This window comes from Oncorhynchus masou, chromosome 22, assembly GCF_036934945.1.
Source record: "Oncorhynchus masou masou isolate Uvic2021 chromosome 22, UVic_Omas_1.1, whole genome shotgun sequence".
Taxonomy (NCBI): domain Eukaryota; kingdom Metazoa; phylum Chordata; class Actinopteri; order Salmoniformes; family Salmonidae; genus Oncorhynchus; species Oncorhynchus masou.
Genome location: NC_088233.1, coordinates 53,968,058 through 53,984,097, shown reverse-complemented (window position 1 = coordinate 53,984,097; position 16,040 = coordinate 53,968,058). Strand labels below are relative to the sequence as shown.

Genomic DNA, 16,040 nt, shown 5'->3' with positions numbered 1-16,040 from the left:
TTGAGTCAGTGTGTTGGCAGCAGCCACTCAATGTTAGTGGTGGCTGTTTAACAGTCTGATGGCCTTGAGATAGAAGCTGTTTTTCAGTCTCTCGGTCCCAGCTTTGATGCACCTGTAGTGACCTCGCCTTCTGGACGATAGCGGGGTGAACAGGCAGTGGCTCGGGTGGTTGTTGTCCTTGATGATCTTTATGGCCTTCCTGTGACATCGGGTGGTGTAGGTGTCCTGGAGGGCAGGTAGTTTGCCCCCGGTGATGCGTTGTGCAGACCTCAATACCCTCTGGAGAGCCTTGCGGTTGTGGGCGGAGCAGTTGCCGTACCAGGCGGTGATACAGCCCGACAGGATGCTCTCGATTGTGCATCTGTAAAAGTTTGTGAGTGCTTTTGGTGACAAGCCTAATTTCTTCAGCCTCCTGAGGTTGAAGAAGCGCTGCTGCGCCTTCTTCAAGATGCTGTCTGTGTGGGTGGACAAATTCAGTTTGTCTGTGATGTGTACGCCGAGGAACTTAAAACTTACTACCCTCTGCCCTACTGTTCCATCGATGTGGATAGGGGGTGTTCCCTCTGCTGTTTCCTGAAGTCCACAATCATCTCCTTAGTTTTGTTGACGTTGAGTGTGAGGTTATTTTCCTGACACCACACTCCGAGGGCCCTCACCTCCTCCCTGTAGGGCGTCTCGTCGTTGTTGGTAATCAAGCCTACCACTGTTGTGCCGCCCGCAAACTTGATGATTCGAGTTGGAGGCGTGCGTGGCCACGCAGTTGTGGTTGAACAGGGAGTACAGGAGAGGGCTCAGAACGTACAAAACATACATACAATACAAACCCACAACACCGAAACTGGGGAACGTAACAAATAGTTTTCTGATCTTTCTTATATCTTTCAGATATAGGACAGACACTTCAGAACAAACTTCACTTCGATAAAAAAAATTGCTATCTTTTTTTCAATGCTATTCTATGGGCTAGTAGAAGTAAGGCGAAATTCAATGTTTAATTTTGGACATGTAGCCTATTTGAATCATTATGGAACTCAGACCACACGTAGCAGTTTAAACCTGGAAAATGATGGACAGTTAACGACTGTTGTCATATAGTTCCATGATTAATGAGGATTAGGGTAGATTTATAGAACTATTGTTCAACACCCATTGTACACTTTTTTTTCCACCTTCCAATATTTCATGGGATTGAACTTGAATATGGCAACTTTCAGGATGTATCAAACCACTGTAATTTTGATTCATCAGTATGTGACTCACCACCTGGATTCGGTCTTATGTAGCAAAATGTGAAATTGTGTTTTTTTACATTGGATAAAAGTAGAGACTCAGAGCTACAAAATGGTTATATCATACACTATTGGGAAAATAATTCTGCTTTGAAATGTAATCAACTTGTAAACTCACTTTTGAGAAAATCGCCTTTGAATGTTTTGGTATCTAGTGAAGAGCTCCTCTTTGACTACACCCATTCAGCATCGTTCACACCCTCTTAAGCTTTAGCCCCACCCATCTCGTTTCGCTCTCAGAGCGTTCAGAGCACCAGTGATTTGTTTACCTATGGATAACACGAAGACAGCCTAACCAGCTCTGCTGGCAAATATTTCATTAAGAGCAACACTTATGCAGATCCACTACAGTACACTTTAGCTTAAGACATATAGCTAACTAGCTGGGTAAACAAGGAACCTAGCTAGGTAAACAAGGTTTAAGATCACACACGTCACGTAACGTTAGCTAACGAGCCAGTCAGCTAACGTTAGCTAGTTAAACAATGATGAGACAGCCTACAGGGAGGAGTTGTTGGCCCTGGCAGAGTGGTGCAAAGAAAATAACCTCTCCCTCAACGTCAACAAAACGAAGGAGCTGATGGCGTACTTTAGGAAACAGCAGAGGGAGCATGCCCCTATCCACATCGACAGGACCGCAGTGGAGAAGGTGGAAAATGAAAGATCCTCGGCATACACCTCCCTGACAATCTGAAATGGTCCACCCACACAGACAGTGTGGTGAAGAAGGCTCAACAGCCTCTCTTCAACCTCAGGAGGCTGAAGAAATATGACTTGGCCCCTAAGACCCTCACAAACTTTTACAGATGCACCATAGAGAGCATCCTGTCAGACTACATCACCGCCTGGTACGGCAACTGCACCGTCTGCAACCCCAGGGCTCTCCAGAGGGTGGTGCGGTCTGGCCAACGCATCACCTGTGGGCACACTGCCTGCCCTCCAGGACACCTACAGTACCCAATGTCATAAGAAGGCCAAAAAGATCCGACATTAACCACCCTAGCCATGGCCTATTCATCCCAGTATTATCCAGAAGGTGAGGTTAGTACAAGTGCATCAAAGCTGGGACCGAGAGACGCATACTTTCATATGGCCATATATCTCCCTCACAGAAAGTTCCTGAGTTTACATTTTGAGGCTCTAGCCTTTGAGTTTCTGGTCCTCCCTTTTGGGCTTTCCCTCTTTCCTTGCACTTAATGTTTTTTATTTTACCCTTATTATACCAGGGAAGTTGATTGAGGAACCATTGTAATTTATAGCAATGACCTGGTGAATAGTTCATGGCAGAGGAGGTTGGATGATTGAGCCAATTGAATGAGTGGCTCCAAAGTTGTGGGCTCAGGATATTGGACTACCTGGATGACTGGCAGGTGGTAGCCGGGCCGAGGGAGCAGGTGGAGATCCACACATGCTGGTATCCCATGTTCAGTCTCTGGGTTTATTGTGAATCAAGAGAAGAGCTTTTCCCTTCGCGTCTATCACCCACTGCGACCTTTCCAGCAGTGGGTGATAGACAATCGCTTGGACGCACTTGCTCCACCTAAACCAGTCACTCAGGGTGTCCCCATCTCCCCTTCCGACTCTGGCTCAGTGGATGGACCCGCAGCATTTGTCTCTGGGGACCCCCATGGGTCAAGTTATATCCCGCAGGCTGATCACAACAGACGCATCCCCCAGAGGGTGCGTTGTGCGTGGGCAGCTGAATTCGGGGTTGTCGACAGTTTCACATCAGTTACATGGAGCTGTTGGAGGTGTACATAGCAGGCCAGCATGTGCTCGTGAGGACTCTGTACTGCTGTAGAGCAATGCACACTTTCCCTCGCTCCGGGTGACTCATCTCCCGGGTGCCTGAACACAGGTGTGAATCTAATATCCAGTGAGGGCCCCCGCACTCGGGAGTGGAGACTGCACCCCTAGGTGGTCTCCCAGATGCCACTATTTTCTCAGGTTGGGAAAAGTCCAAATTTGGCTTTTCTGTCAACAGTATACAGCTCTCTCATCCTCAGAGGCTAGGAGAGTTTTGGGGGAACTCGAGCATAGTATTAGTGAGATGGAGGTAGAGCTGGTGGGGCAAGGCAATGTAGGCCTCCAGGCTAATTTATCTGAAATGCTCCCAGCTCCTCCTCTTCCTTCAGTTTGGAAAGACAGAGTGGTGAAGCCAAGGGTGAGTGTTGCCTACGGCTTTCGGATGTGCGGGTGACCTCTGTGATTGGGGAGATGCAGGAGCGGACTGTGGAGTTTTAGACTGAGTTGTATAGGGCAGAATTGTTTGATCCTATGTGTGCTCAGGTTTTGCTTGCAGAACTCCCTAAGCTCTGGCACAGAGGGATGAAATGGACATTCCCCTGTTGTCCCATGAACTGGCAGAGGCGGTAACCCAGAAGTCCCCCCGGCCGTGATGGACTCCCAGTGGAGTTTTTTTTAAATTCTGGAGAATAATTGGACTGGACCTCTTTTGCATTTTGCATGAGTGCGTCAGGGTAGGAGAGTTGCCGATGAGCTGCCATCGGGCGGCTCTGACTCTCCTGCCCAAAAAAGGGGACGTGTGAACTTAAGAGCTGGAGGCCTGTGGCATTGCTCTGTGCGGATAACAAGATATTTGCCAAGGGCCTCACTAATAGACTGAAGTACCATCTGGACTCTATAGTACACAAGGACCAGACATATTGCGTACCGGGACGCTCAATCACGGACAACTTGTTCTTAATCAGGGACTAGTTGGACTTGTCAAGACTTGTCGAGAGGTTCTAATGTTAACTTTTTTCACTGGTCTCTTTAGATCAAGGTAAGGCTTTTGATAGAGTGGGCCATGAGTATCTGTTTAATGTCTGTGTTTGGGTTTGGGGAAAGGATTTTGACCTGTGTGAAGATGTTGTATGCTAGGGCGTCATATATGTTCAAGGTGGGAGGGGGGCTTAGTAGGCCAGTCTGGGTGAGACAGGGTATTAGACAAGTATGCCCTCTATCGGACAGTTACAGTTGAAGTCGGAAGTTTACATAAACTTAGGTTGGAGTCATTAAAACTCGTTTTTCAACCACTCCACAAATTTCTTGTTAATTAACAAACTATAGTTTTGGCAAGTCAGTTAGGACATCTACTTTGTGCATGACACAAGTAATTTTTACAGCAATTGTTTACAGACCGATTTCACTTGTAATTCACTGTTTCTAAATTCCAGTGGGTCAGAACTTTACATACACTAAGTTGACTGTACCATTAAACAGCTTGGAAAATTCCAGAAAATGATGTCATGGCTTTAGAAACTTCTGGCTAATTGACGTCATTTGAGTCAATTGGAGGGATACCTGTGGATGTATTTCAAGGCCAACCTTCAAACTCAGTGTCTCTTTCCTTGACATCATGGGAAAATCAAAAGAAATCAGCCAAGACCTCTGAAAAAAAATTGTAGACCTCGACAAGTCTGGTTCATCCTTGGGAGCAATTTCCAAACGCCTGAACGCCTGAAGGTACCACGTGCAAACAATAGTATGCAAGTATAATCACCATGGGACCACGCAGCCATCATACCGCTCAGGAAGGAGACGCGTTCAGTCTCCTAGAGATGAAGTATTTTGGTGGGAAAAGTGCAAATCAATCTCAGAACAACAGCAAAGGAACTTGTGAAGATGCTGGAGGAAATAGGTACGAAAGTATCTATATCCACAGTAAACCGAGTCCTATATCGACATAACCTGAAAGGCCGCTTAGCAAGGACTGCTCCAAAACCGCCATAAAAACGCCAGACTACGGTTTGTAACTGCACATGGGGACAAAGATAGTACTTTTTGGAGAAATGCCCTCTGGTTTGATGAAACAAAAATAGAACTATTTGGTCATAATAACCATTGTTATGTTTGGAGGAAAAAGGGGAGGCCTTGCAATCCAAAAAACATAATCCCAACCATGAAGCACGGGGGAGGCAGCAATTATGTTGTGGGGGTGCTTTGCTGCAGGAGGGACTGGTGCACTTCATAAAATAGATGGCATCATAAGGCAGGAAAATGATGTGTATATGTTGAAGCAACATATCAAGACATCAGTCAGGAAGTTAAAGCTTGGTCACAAATGGGTCTTCCAAATGGACAATGACCCAAGCATACCTCCAAAGTTGTGGCAAAATGGCTTAAGGACAACAAAGTCAACATACTGGAGTGGCCATCACAAAGCCCTGACCTCAATCCTATAGAAAATGTGTGGGCAGAACTGAAAAAGCGTGTGCGAGCAAGGAGGCCTACAAACCTGACTCAGTTACACCAGCTCTGTCAGGAGGAATGGGAAAAAATTCACCATCTTATTGTGGGGAGCTTGTGGAAGGCTACCCGAAACGTTTGACCCAAGTGTATATACAGTTGAAGTCGGAAGTTTACATACACCTTAGCCAAATACATTTAAACTCAGTTTTTCACAATTCCTGACAATTAATCACAGTAAAAATGACCTGGATCACCACTTTATTTTAAGAATATGAAATAGAGAATAATAGTAGAGAGAAGGATTTATTTCAGCTTTTATTTCTTTCATCACATTCCAACTGGGACAGAAGTTTAAATACACTCAATTAGTATTTGGTAGCATTGCCTTTCAATGGTTTAACTTGGGTCAAACATATACAGTGGGGCAAAAAAGTATTTAGTCAGCCACCAATTGTGCAAGTTCTCCCACTTAAAAAGATGAGAGGCCTGTAATTTTCATCATAGGTACACTTCAACTATGACAGACAAAATTAGATTTTTTTTCTCCAGAAAATCACATTGTAGGATTTTAAATTAATTTATTTGCAAATTATGGTGGAAAATAAGTATGTGGTCAATAACAAAAGTTTATCTCAATACTTTGTTTATATACCCTTTGTTGGCAATGACAGAGGTTAAACGTTTTCTGTAAGTCTTCACAAGGTTTTCACACACTGTTGCTGGTATTTTGGCCCATTCCTCCATGCAGATCTCCTCTAGAGCAGTGATGTTTTGGGGCTGTTGCTGGGCAACACGGACTTTCAACTCCCTCCAAAGATTTTCTATGAGGTTGAGATCTGGAGACTGGCTAGGCCACTCCAGGACCTTGAAATGCTTCTTACGAAGCCACTCCTTCTTTGCCCGGGTGGTGTGTTTGGGATCATTGTCATGCTGAAAGACCCAGCCACGTTTCATCTTCAATGCCCTTGCTGATGGAAGGAGGTTTTCACTCAAAATATCACGATACATGGCCCCATTCATTCTTTCCTTTACACGGATCAGTCATCCTGGTCCCTTTGCAGAAAAACAGCCCCAAAGCATGATGTTTCCACCCCCATGCTTCACAGTAGGTATGATGTTCTTTGGATGCAACTCAACATTCTTTGTCCTCCAAACACGACGAGTTGAGTTTTTACCAAAAAGTTATATTTTGGTTTCATCTGACCATATGACATTCTCCCAATCTTCTTCTGGATCATCCAAATGCTCTCTAGCAAATTTCAGACGGGCCTGGACATGTACTGGCTTAAGCAGGGGGACACATCTGGCACTGCAGGATTTGAGTCCCTGGCGGCGTAGTGTGTTACTGATGGTAGGCTTTGTTACTTTGGTCCCAGCTCTCTGCAGGTCATTCACTAGGTCCCCCGTGTGGTTCTGGGATTTTTGCTCACCGTTCTTGTGATCATTTTGACCCCACGAGGTGAGATCTTGCGTGGAGCCCTAGATCGAGGGAGATTATCAGTGGTCTTGTATGTCTTCCATTTCCTAATAATTGCACCCACAGTTGATTTCTTCAAACCAAGCTGCTTACCTATTGCAGATTCAGTCTTCCCAGCCTGGTACAGGTCTACAATTTTGTTTCTGGTGTCCTTTGACAGCTCTTTGGTCTTGGCCATAGTGGAGTTTGGAGTGTGACTGTTTGAGGTTGTGGACAGGTGTCTTTTATACTGATAACAAGTTCAAACAGGTGCCATTAATACAGGTAACTAGTGGAGGACAGAGGAGCATCTTAAAGAAGAAGTTACAGGTCTGTGAGAGCCAGAAATCTTGCTTGTTTGTAAGTGACCAAATACTTGTTTTCCATCATAATTTGCAAATAAAATAATTAAAAATCCTACAATGTGATTTTCTGGATATTTTTTCTCATTTTGTCTGTCATAGTTGAAGTGTACCAATGATGAAAATTACAGGCCTCCCTCATCTTTTTAAGTGGGAGTACTTGCACAATTGGTGGCTGACTAAATACTTTTTGCCCCACTGTATGGGAAATGTTCGATGTAGAGCTTTACACATCGCGAGAAAACACGCATTGCTGGCTCCGTTGGGAGCGGAAGCTCTCACACACCAGTGGCCTCAGACCCTCCTTTATGCGTTTCCCTCTGTGTACCTTATTCAGCCCACACTGGTTAAGGTGAGTTGGGAGGGCTTGGGAGGGCTTGGTTTAAGGATATTGTTCGCCTTTTTCATATGATTCTGCGTTTTGCATCATATGGGGAATGATTTCTGTATTTTGAAAGTTACATATCTTAAATTCGATTGCTGACAAGGAAAATATTTTGGGACAATGTCAACAATGGACTAATGAAACAAATAGCAAAATATTGTTTTGGGGTGGAATTTTATTTTAAGAGTCTATTGATGAATCTGTGCGTCAGACTAAGCTTAACTCAGTAGAGACTAAAGGATATTCCAGAGTTAACCATCCCTGAGACTGGGTGTGGCAACTCGTATATCTAAAGTTTAGTTTTAGGTAGAGTGGGACTTTTTGTAAAATGTATAAATTAAAACATAGCATCAACCTACGTGACATCAAAGAGGGCCAACCAACTTTCTGGTAGAGAATGCAGTGATGAGTACTAAAATTGTCGCCCGTAATAAAGAGCAGTGTGCTATGATAAACTGTATCTAGTGGCTTCAATTATGTAACAGATTTTTTTATTGCTTGGATGTGACTGCCCCCAGTGAAGAGTGATGCTGAATTAAAGGAATGAATCTGTGCCTCGAGTTTATCACCTGAGGAAGGTCATTGTCCTTGTCAGGCTTGATTCTCATGTTCTTCAGTAGAGGGCACTAGTGCCTAAACTTTCCATAGCTGTGTTGTACTTCGTTTCCCATCTTCAGAGAAGAGTAGTTATAGTCTGTACATTTCTATTTGTGTAATTGTACAGAGGAAGTTACTCTTTCTTACCTGTGTGTGTCCTTTGGTGTGCTTTCAAGTGAGAGCTCTTTGTGTAAACCTTTGAGCAGCCTACAAGGAGAGAAAATTGATGTTAGTATCACTGAATGGATACCATGGAGAAGTACTCAACATTGGCTTCCTGAGGATATTTATTTCCAGCACGTCTCGGTAAGCAAACAAGCAGCATCAAGAAATGCATCTTCTGTAACTTTGACCAAACACGTTTTAGCACCTCGCACATTAGCCTGCAAAGTATCTATATCAATGGTCTAAATGGCACTGTGGGTGCATTCATTCATGCATTCATTCATTCATTCATTCATCAATCCATCCATTCATTAATTTATTCATCTATCCATCCAGAATCAGGAGGCTCACCAGGAAAGTCACAGAAGTGGATCCGTCTCTTCTCGAGCTCAGGTTTGTTCCGTCGGTTGTACCTGGGTCCTGTCAGCACCCATTGACCGTGGGCCATAAGCATGGAGTGGTGGGACATCTGGGTGACCTTTAACCCCAGTCTGCTAGAGGCCTGGAAGGGCGGTGGAGTGGTCAGCAGCTCAGCCTGGTTCTCAGGACTTCCCGGCTGCGAGTTGGGGGTGAGGGAGGTAGGCTGTGGGGCTGTGACTGGAGCGACACCTTGGCGTGGTGGTGGTACAAATGCTCCGGCATTGCAAACAACGAGTCACCACCGCCGTGACCCACCGTTGTCAAGGAGACACTGTTCAGGTTGAGCATGGTTCTACCGTTGCCGGCTCCGCTGGTCCCTGATTGGTTGCTGCGGGAGAGTGTCATTGTAAGGTCAGCTCCGCTGACGGGGATGGGCATCTGGTAGACCTGCAGTTGTTGGGGGCCAATATGCAGCTCGGTATCTGAAACTGGGTGTCCGCTGGTGGCCATATCGGGTTTGATAAACATAGTGTTGACGGTCTGGGGAATGCTGAAGACAGACATGAAGTCAGGCAGGGTCTGGATGGAGCAGGACACTGGGACGTCCAACCAAGGCTCTGTCTTGATGTGCTGGAGGAGATGGGTCTGGTGGTGCTGCTGGGGCTTGTTGGGCCGGTTCAGGCCGGTTTTGGGGAGGATGAGGTTGATGTTGATGCTGTAGGGAGCTGTGTTGTGCTTCTCCTCTGAGAAGTACTTGTCCACCAATGAGGCGCTCTCTCCGCAGTTCTTCTTGTCTGTGTGGGCCATGAATAGAGGATGGAGGAGACTGCATGTGGTCTGGGGGAGGTACCTTTCCATCTCCAACTGGGTCTAGAGAGAGGGAGGAGGAGGAAGTGGGATCGATGGGGAGGGATGGAGGGAGAGAGATTAGATTAGATGGAGACACTTCCTCGTGCAATGTTGTGTATTTCGGAAGAATCTCTTGTAGCTGTGTTGGGAATGTGTTTCCAAAGAAGAATATCTGCTGCTCACTTTTAGATAATTTGTTGAAATGTTCAGAAGCACTCTGTAATGTTTTTTTATGGATTCATGATGTGCGCTGAGAGTCAGGAAGCAAGTTCAGGGAGTGAGTGTTTTAATAAATAAACGCATCTCAATACAAAACAAGAACAACACACAGACATGACACTGGAACAGAAACAGTAACGCCTGGGGAAGGAGCTTAAGGAAGTGACATATATAGGGCAGGTAATCAAGGAGGTGATGGAGTCCAGGTGAGTGAAGACGTGCAGGTGCGCGCAACGATGGTGACAGGTGTGCGCCATAACTAGAAGCCTGGTGACTTAGAGGCCGGAGATGGAGCACACGTGACATTGATTCATTCATTCATTCGTTTACAAACTAGGTTCTTTTTTTAAACTGTGTTTAATTGAATCCCTAGAAGCAAAAATGGGACATATTAAGCTATTGTTATTTTTCTAGGAAAGTTCAAATGGATGCCGGATAAATATGGAAATGCAGCCCAAAATCAGCCACAACTTTAACTGTGAGTTACTGTGGCCAAACGCTAGGGCACAGGGAGTTAATCCAAGCCAAAGCCCAGCCAATCAGTTGTGTAAAAATAATTCACTGAGCTGTTGATATACTTAAGCCCTATCCAGCTGTGCAAAATGGCTTACCCAACATCAGATACAATGGAGGGAAGAGAACAATTCATCAGGCCTATTATGCCTCCACAGCCATTTGAAGTGCCAGCCTTGTCTGTACAGTATATTTCCAAATCTCTTCCCTAGCAACTCTAGTGTTGATGTGCTTTTCAATCAAATCTATTTATAAAGCCCTTCTTACATCAGCTGATGTCACAAAGTGCTGTACAGAAACCCAGCCTAAAACCCCAAACAGCAAGCAATGCAGGTGTAGAAGCACAGGGGCTAGGAAAAACTCCCTAAAAAGGCCAGAACCTAGGAAGAGACCCAGAGAGGAATCAAGCTATGAGGGGTGGCCAGTCCTCTTCTGGCTGTGCCGAGTGGAGATTTTAACAGAACATGGCCAAGATGTTCATAGATGACCAGCAGGATCAAATAATAATAATCACAGTGGTTGTCGAGGGTGCAGCAAGTCAGCACCTCAGGAGTAAATGTCAGTTGGCTTTTCATAGCCGATCATTCAGAGTATCTCTACCTCTCTTGAAGGGCACTTCAACCTGTGTGTGAGGTCAATAATACTTGGAAAATTCCTTATTTTGATGTGTATTGCGAGATCCTCCTGTATGAAGCTGCTGCTTTCAAACAAGGCACAAACAGGTCTTGTGTTGGTTGATTATGTTTTGGCAAGCAGCTTAACCCAGTACTTGGCAGAGTCCTCCCTCTTGCTTGAGTGCCCATGGACTACCTTGATTGGTCCAATAAGAAACTCTTTTGTTTTCAGTTGCAAATGTTTTCCGTTGCATGCCGTAATGAACTCAAGCCTGGTTGCTTTCCTTCTAACCCTCTCACACACGCTGTTTATCCTCTATGTATCAGGAGAAGAATGGAGTGCACCTGAACCCAAGACTGAGTCAGTTAATGATTGTAGAACACGTACAACTGCTTCATGCCAAAGCCCAGATAACAGAGAAAGAAGAGAAGAAAATATTAAACGTCTTATCAGCTCTACTCTGGGTTATGGGGTAAAGGGGGGGGAAGAGTGGGGGTAGAGAAGAGTCGGGGGGGTTTCCACAATTCCGGACCATGAACTTGCCATGGTCCCAAATGGCACCTTATTCCCTATAGTGCACTACTTTTGACCAGGACGCATAGGGCGCTATGTAGGGAATAGGGTGCCATTTGGGACACACACAGGGGTGTTTCTATACTTCCGGTTCATGACCATGACAGTGATTTCCAGTCAAAATACCAGCCAAGTCAATCATGCCCAATATTTGAGAACAATACTGTGAAATGAAAGATGACTAATGTCACATTTCATACCTTGTCACCATAACGAAATATGATCAAATTTATTTTAATCAATCAAATGTATTTATAAAGCCCTTTTTACATCAGCCGATGTCACAAAGTACTGTACAGAAACCCAGCCTAAAACCCCAAAACAGCAAGCAACACAGAGTAACTAGAGCATCTATACTGTCCAACAATACGATAATGCAATAAAAAAATCCTTTGTCCATGGTTAGCCATGCAAATATATCTGCAACTAATCTCCAAATCAACATCCAACAACACCACTCAAGAGTTCTTTGTGGCCCTCACATTTGGCACCACTATCCTTGACATAGCACTCAATGGTGTCTGAAGTCAAAGTGCAAGTAATAATATATGCCATTTAGCAGTGACTTTTATCCAAATCGACTTACAGTCATGTGTGGATCAATTTTACGTATGGGTGGTCCCGGGAATCAAACCCACAGCCCTGGTGTTGCAAGCAACACGCTCTACCAACTGAGCCATACAGGTCCATCGTCAACCTCACTATTTCTCCTCCTCTTTTTTAGGACCGTTACTTTGAGGGGAATCAGTCATCTTGGTTTGTGAACAACAATGTAGTGTCATTTAGACTGCTGACTGGTGGTGACATACACAGTCTGATTACAGAAAGTCTAAGCATTGTGACATTTATTTTTATTTATTTCACCTTTATTTAACCAGGTAGGCAAGTTGAGAACACGTTCTCATTTACCATAAAGCAAAGCAGTTATGACACATACAACGACACAGAGTTACACATGGAGTAAGACAAACATACAGTCAATAATACAGTATAAACAAGTCTATATACGATGTGAGCAAATGAGGTGAAATAAGGGAGGTAAAGGCAAAAAAAGGCCATGGTGGCAAAGTAAATACAATATAGCAAGTAAAACACTGGAATGGTAGATTTGCAATGGAAGAATGTGCAAAGTAGAAATAAAAATAATGGGTGCAAAGGAGCAAAATTAATTAATTAATTAAATACAGTAGGGAAAGAGGTAGTTGTTTGGGCTAAAATATAGGTGGGCTATGTACAGGTGCAGTAATCTGTGAGCTGCTCTGACAGTTGGTGCTAAAAGCTAGTGAGGAGATAAGTGTTTCCAGTTTCAGTGCTTTTTGTAGTTCCAGTCATTGGCAGCAGAGAACTGGAAGGAGAGGCGGCCAAAGAAAGAATTGGTTTTGGGGGTGACTAGAGATATACCTGCTGGAGCGTGTGCTACAAGTGGGAGATGCTATGGTGACCAGCGAGCTGAGATAAGAACCTAGCAGGGTCTTGAAGATGACATGGAGCCAGTGGGTTTGGTGACAGTATGAAGCTTAGGCCAGCCAAAGAGCGTACAGGTCGCAATGGTGGGTAGTATATGGGGCTTTGGTGCGGATTGCACTGTGATAGACTGCATCCAATTGGTTGAGTAGGGTATTGGAGGCTATTTTGTAAATGACATCGCCAAAGTCGAGGATTGGTAGGATGGTCAGTTTTACAAGGGAATGTTTGGCAGCATAAGTGAAGGATGCTTTGTTGTGAAATAGGAAGCCAATTCTAGATTTAACTTTGGATTGGAGATATTTGATATGGGTCTGGAAGGAGAGTTTACAGTCTAACCAGACACCTAAGTATTTGTAGTTGTCCACGTATTCTAAATAAGAGCCGTCCAGAGTAGTGATGTTGGACAGGCGGGCAGGTGCGGGTAGCGATCGGTTGAAGAGCATGCATTTAGTTTTACTTGTATTTAAGAGCAATTGGAGGCCACGGAAGGAGAGTTGTATGGCATTGAAGCTTGCCTGGAGGGTTGTTAACACAGTGTCCAAAGAAGGGCCAGAAGTATACAGAATGGTGTCGTCTGCGTAGAGGTGGATCAGAGACTAACCAGCAGCAAGAGTGACCACATTGATGTATACAGAGAAGAGAGTCGGTCCAAGAATTGAACCCTGTGGCACCCCCATAGAGACTGCCAGAAGTCCGGACAGCAGACCCTCCGATTTGACACACTGAACTCTATCAGAGAAGTAGTTGGTGAACCAGGTGAGGCAATCATTTGAGAAACCAAGGCTGTCGAGTCTGCCGATGAGGATGTGGTGATTGACAGAGTCGAAAGCCTTGGCCAGATCAATGAACACGGCTGCACAGTAATGTTTCTTATCGATGGCGGTTAAGATATCGTTTAGGACCTTGAGCGTGCACCCATGACCAGCTCTGAAACCAGATTGCATAGCAGAGAAGGTATGGTGAGATTCGAAATGGTCGGTAATCCGCAGCTGCTTTCCAATCTTTGGGGATCTCAGACGACACGAAAGAGAGGTTGAACAGGCTAGTAATAGGGGTGGCAACAATTTCGGCAGATAATTTTAGAAAGAAAGGGTCCAGATTATCTAGCCCGGCTGATTTGTAGGGGTCCAGATTTTGCAGTTCTTTCAGAACATCAGCTGAACGGTTTTGGGAGAAGGAGAAATGAGGAAGGCTTGGGCGAGTTGCTGTGGGGAGTGCAGTAATGTTGACCGGGGTAGGAGTAGCCAGGTGGAAAGCATGGCCAGCCGTAGAAAAATGCTTATTGAAATTCTCAATTATGGTGGATTTATCAGTGGTGACAGTGTTTCCTATCTTCAGTGCAGTGGGCAGCTGGGAGGAGGTGTTCTTATTCTCCATGGACTTTACAGTGTCCCAGAACTTTTTGAGTTAGTGTTGCAGGAAGCAAATTTCTGCTTGAAAAGCTAGCACTTGGCTTTTCTAACTGCGTGTGTATAATGGTTTCTAGCTTCCCTGAACAGCTGCATATCACGGGGGCTGTTCGATGCTAATGCAGAACGCCATAGGATGTTTTGTGTTGGTTAAGACAGTCAGGTCTGGGGAGAACCAAGGGCTATATCTGTTCCTGGTTCTACATTTCTTGAATGGGGCATGTTTATTTAAGATGGTTAGGAAGACATTTAAAAACAATATCCAGGCATCCTCTACTGACGGGATGAGATCAATATCCTTCCAGGATACCCCGGCCAGGTCGATTAGAAAGGCCTGCTCGCTGAAGTGTTTCAGGGAGCGTTTTACAGTGATGAGTGGAGGTCGTTTGACCGCTGACCCATTACGGATGCAGGCAATGAGGCAGTGATCGCTGAGATCTTGGTTGAAGACAGCAGAGGTGTATTTAGAGGGCAAGTTGGTTAGGATGATATCTATGAGGGTGCCCGTGTTTAAGGCTTTGGGGAGGTACCTGGTAGGTTCATTGATAATTTGTGTGAGATTGAGGGCATCAAGTTTAGATTGTAGGATGGCTGGGGTGTTAAAGCATGTTCCAGTTTAGGTCGCCTAGCAGCACAAGCTCTGAAGATAGATGGGGGCAATCAGTTCACATATGGTGTCCAGAGCACAGCTGGGGGCAGAGGGTGGTCTATAGCAGGCTGCAACGGTGAGAGACTTGTTTTTAGAGAGGTGAATTTTTAAAAGTAGAAGTTCAAATTGTTTGGGTACAGACCTGGATAGTAGGACAGAACTCTGCAGGCTATCTTTGCAGTAGATTGCAACACCGCCCCCTTTGGCTGTTCTATCTTGTCTGAAAATGTTGTAGTTTGGAATTAAAATTTCAGAATTTTTGGTAGTCTTCCTAAGCCAGGATTCAGACACAGCTAGAACATCCGGGTTGGCAGAGTGTGCTAAAGCAGTGAATAGAACAAACTTAGGGAGGAGGCTTCTAATGTTAACATGCATGAACCCAAGGCTATTACGGTTACAGAAGTCGTCAAAAGAGAGCACCTGGGGAATAGGAGTGGAGCTAGGCACTGTAGGGCCTGGATTCACCTCTACATTGCCAGAGGAACAGAGGGGGAGTAGGATAAGAGTACGGCTAAAGGCTACTAAAATAACTGGTTGTCTTGTGCGTTTGGAACAGAGAGTAAAAGGAGCAGGTTTCTGGGCGTGGAAGAATAGATTCAAGGCATCATGTACAGACAACATGGTAGGATGTGAGTACAGTGGAGGTAAGCCTAGGCATGGAGTAACGATGAGAGAGGTTTTGTCTGTAGAGGCACCATTTAAGCCAGGTGCGGTCACTGCATGTGTGGGGGTGGAACAAAAGGGTTAGCTAAGGCATATTGAACAGGGCTGGAGGCTCTACAGTGAAATAAGACAAAAATCACTAACGAAAACAGCAATGGACAAGGCATATTGACATTTGGGAGAGGCATGTGTAACCGAGTGATCATAGGGACCAGTGGGTAGCTAGGCGGGCTGGAGACATGGCGATTCAGAAGCTAGTGGGCCGGGGCTAGCAG

At 45.0% G+C, this 16,040-nt stretch overlaps 1 pseudogene; it reads right to left on the bottom strand.

Annotated features, from left to right (window-relative positions):
- LOC135509697 (Krueppel-like factor 5) overlaps positions 1-16,040 on the bottom strand; it is a 41,521-nt pseudogene that overhangs the window by 9,868 nt on the left and 15,613 nt on the right.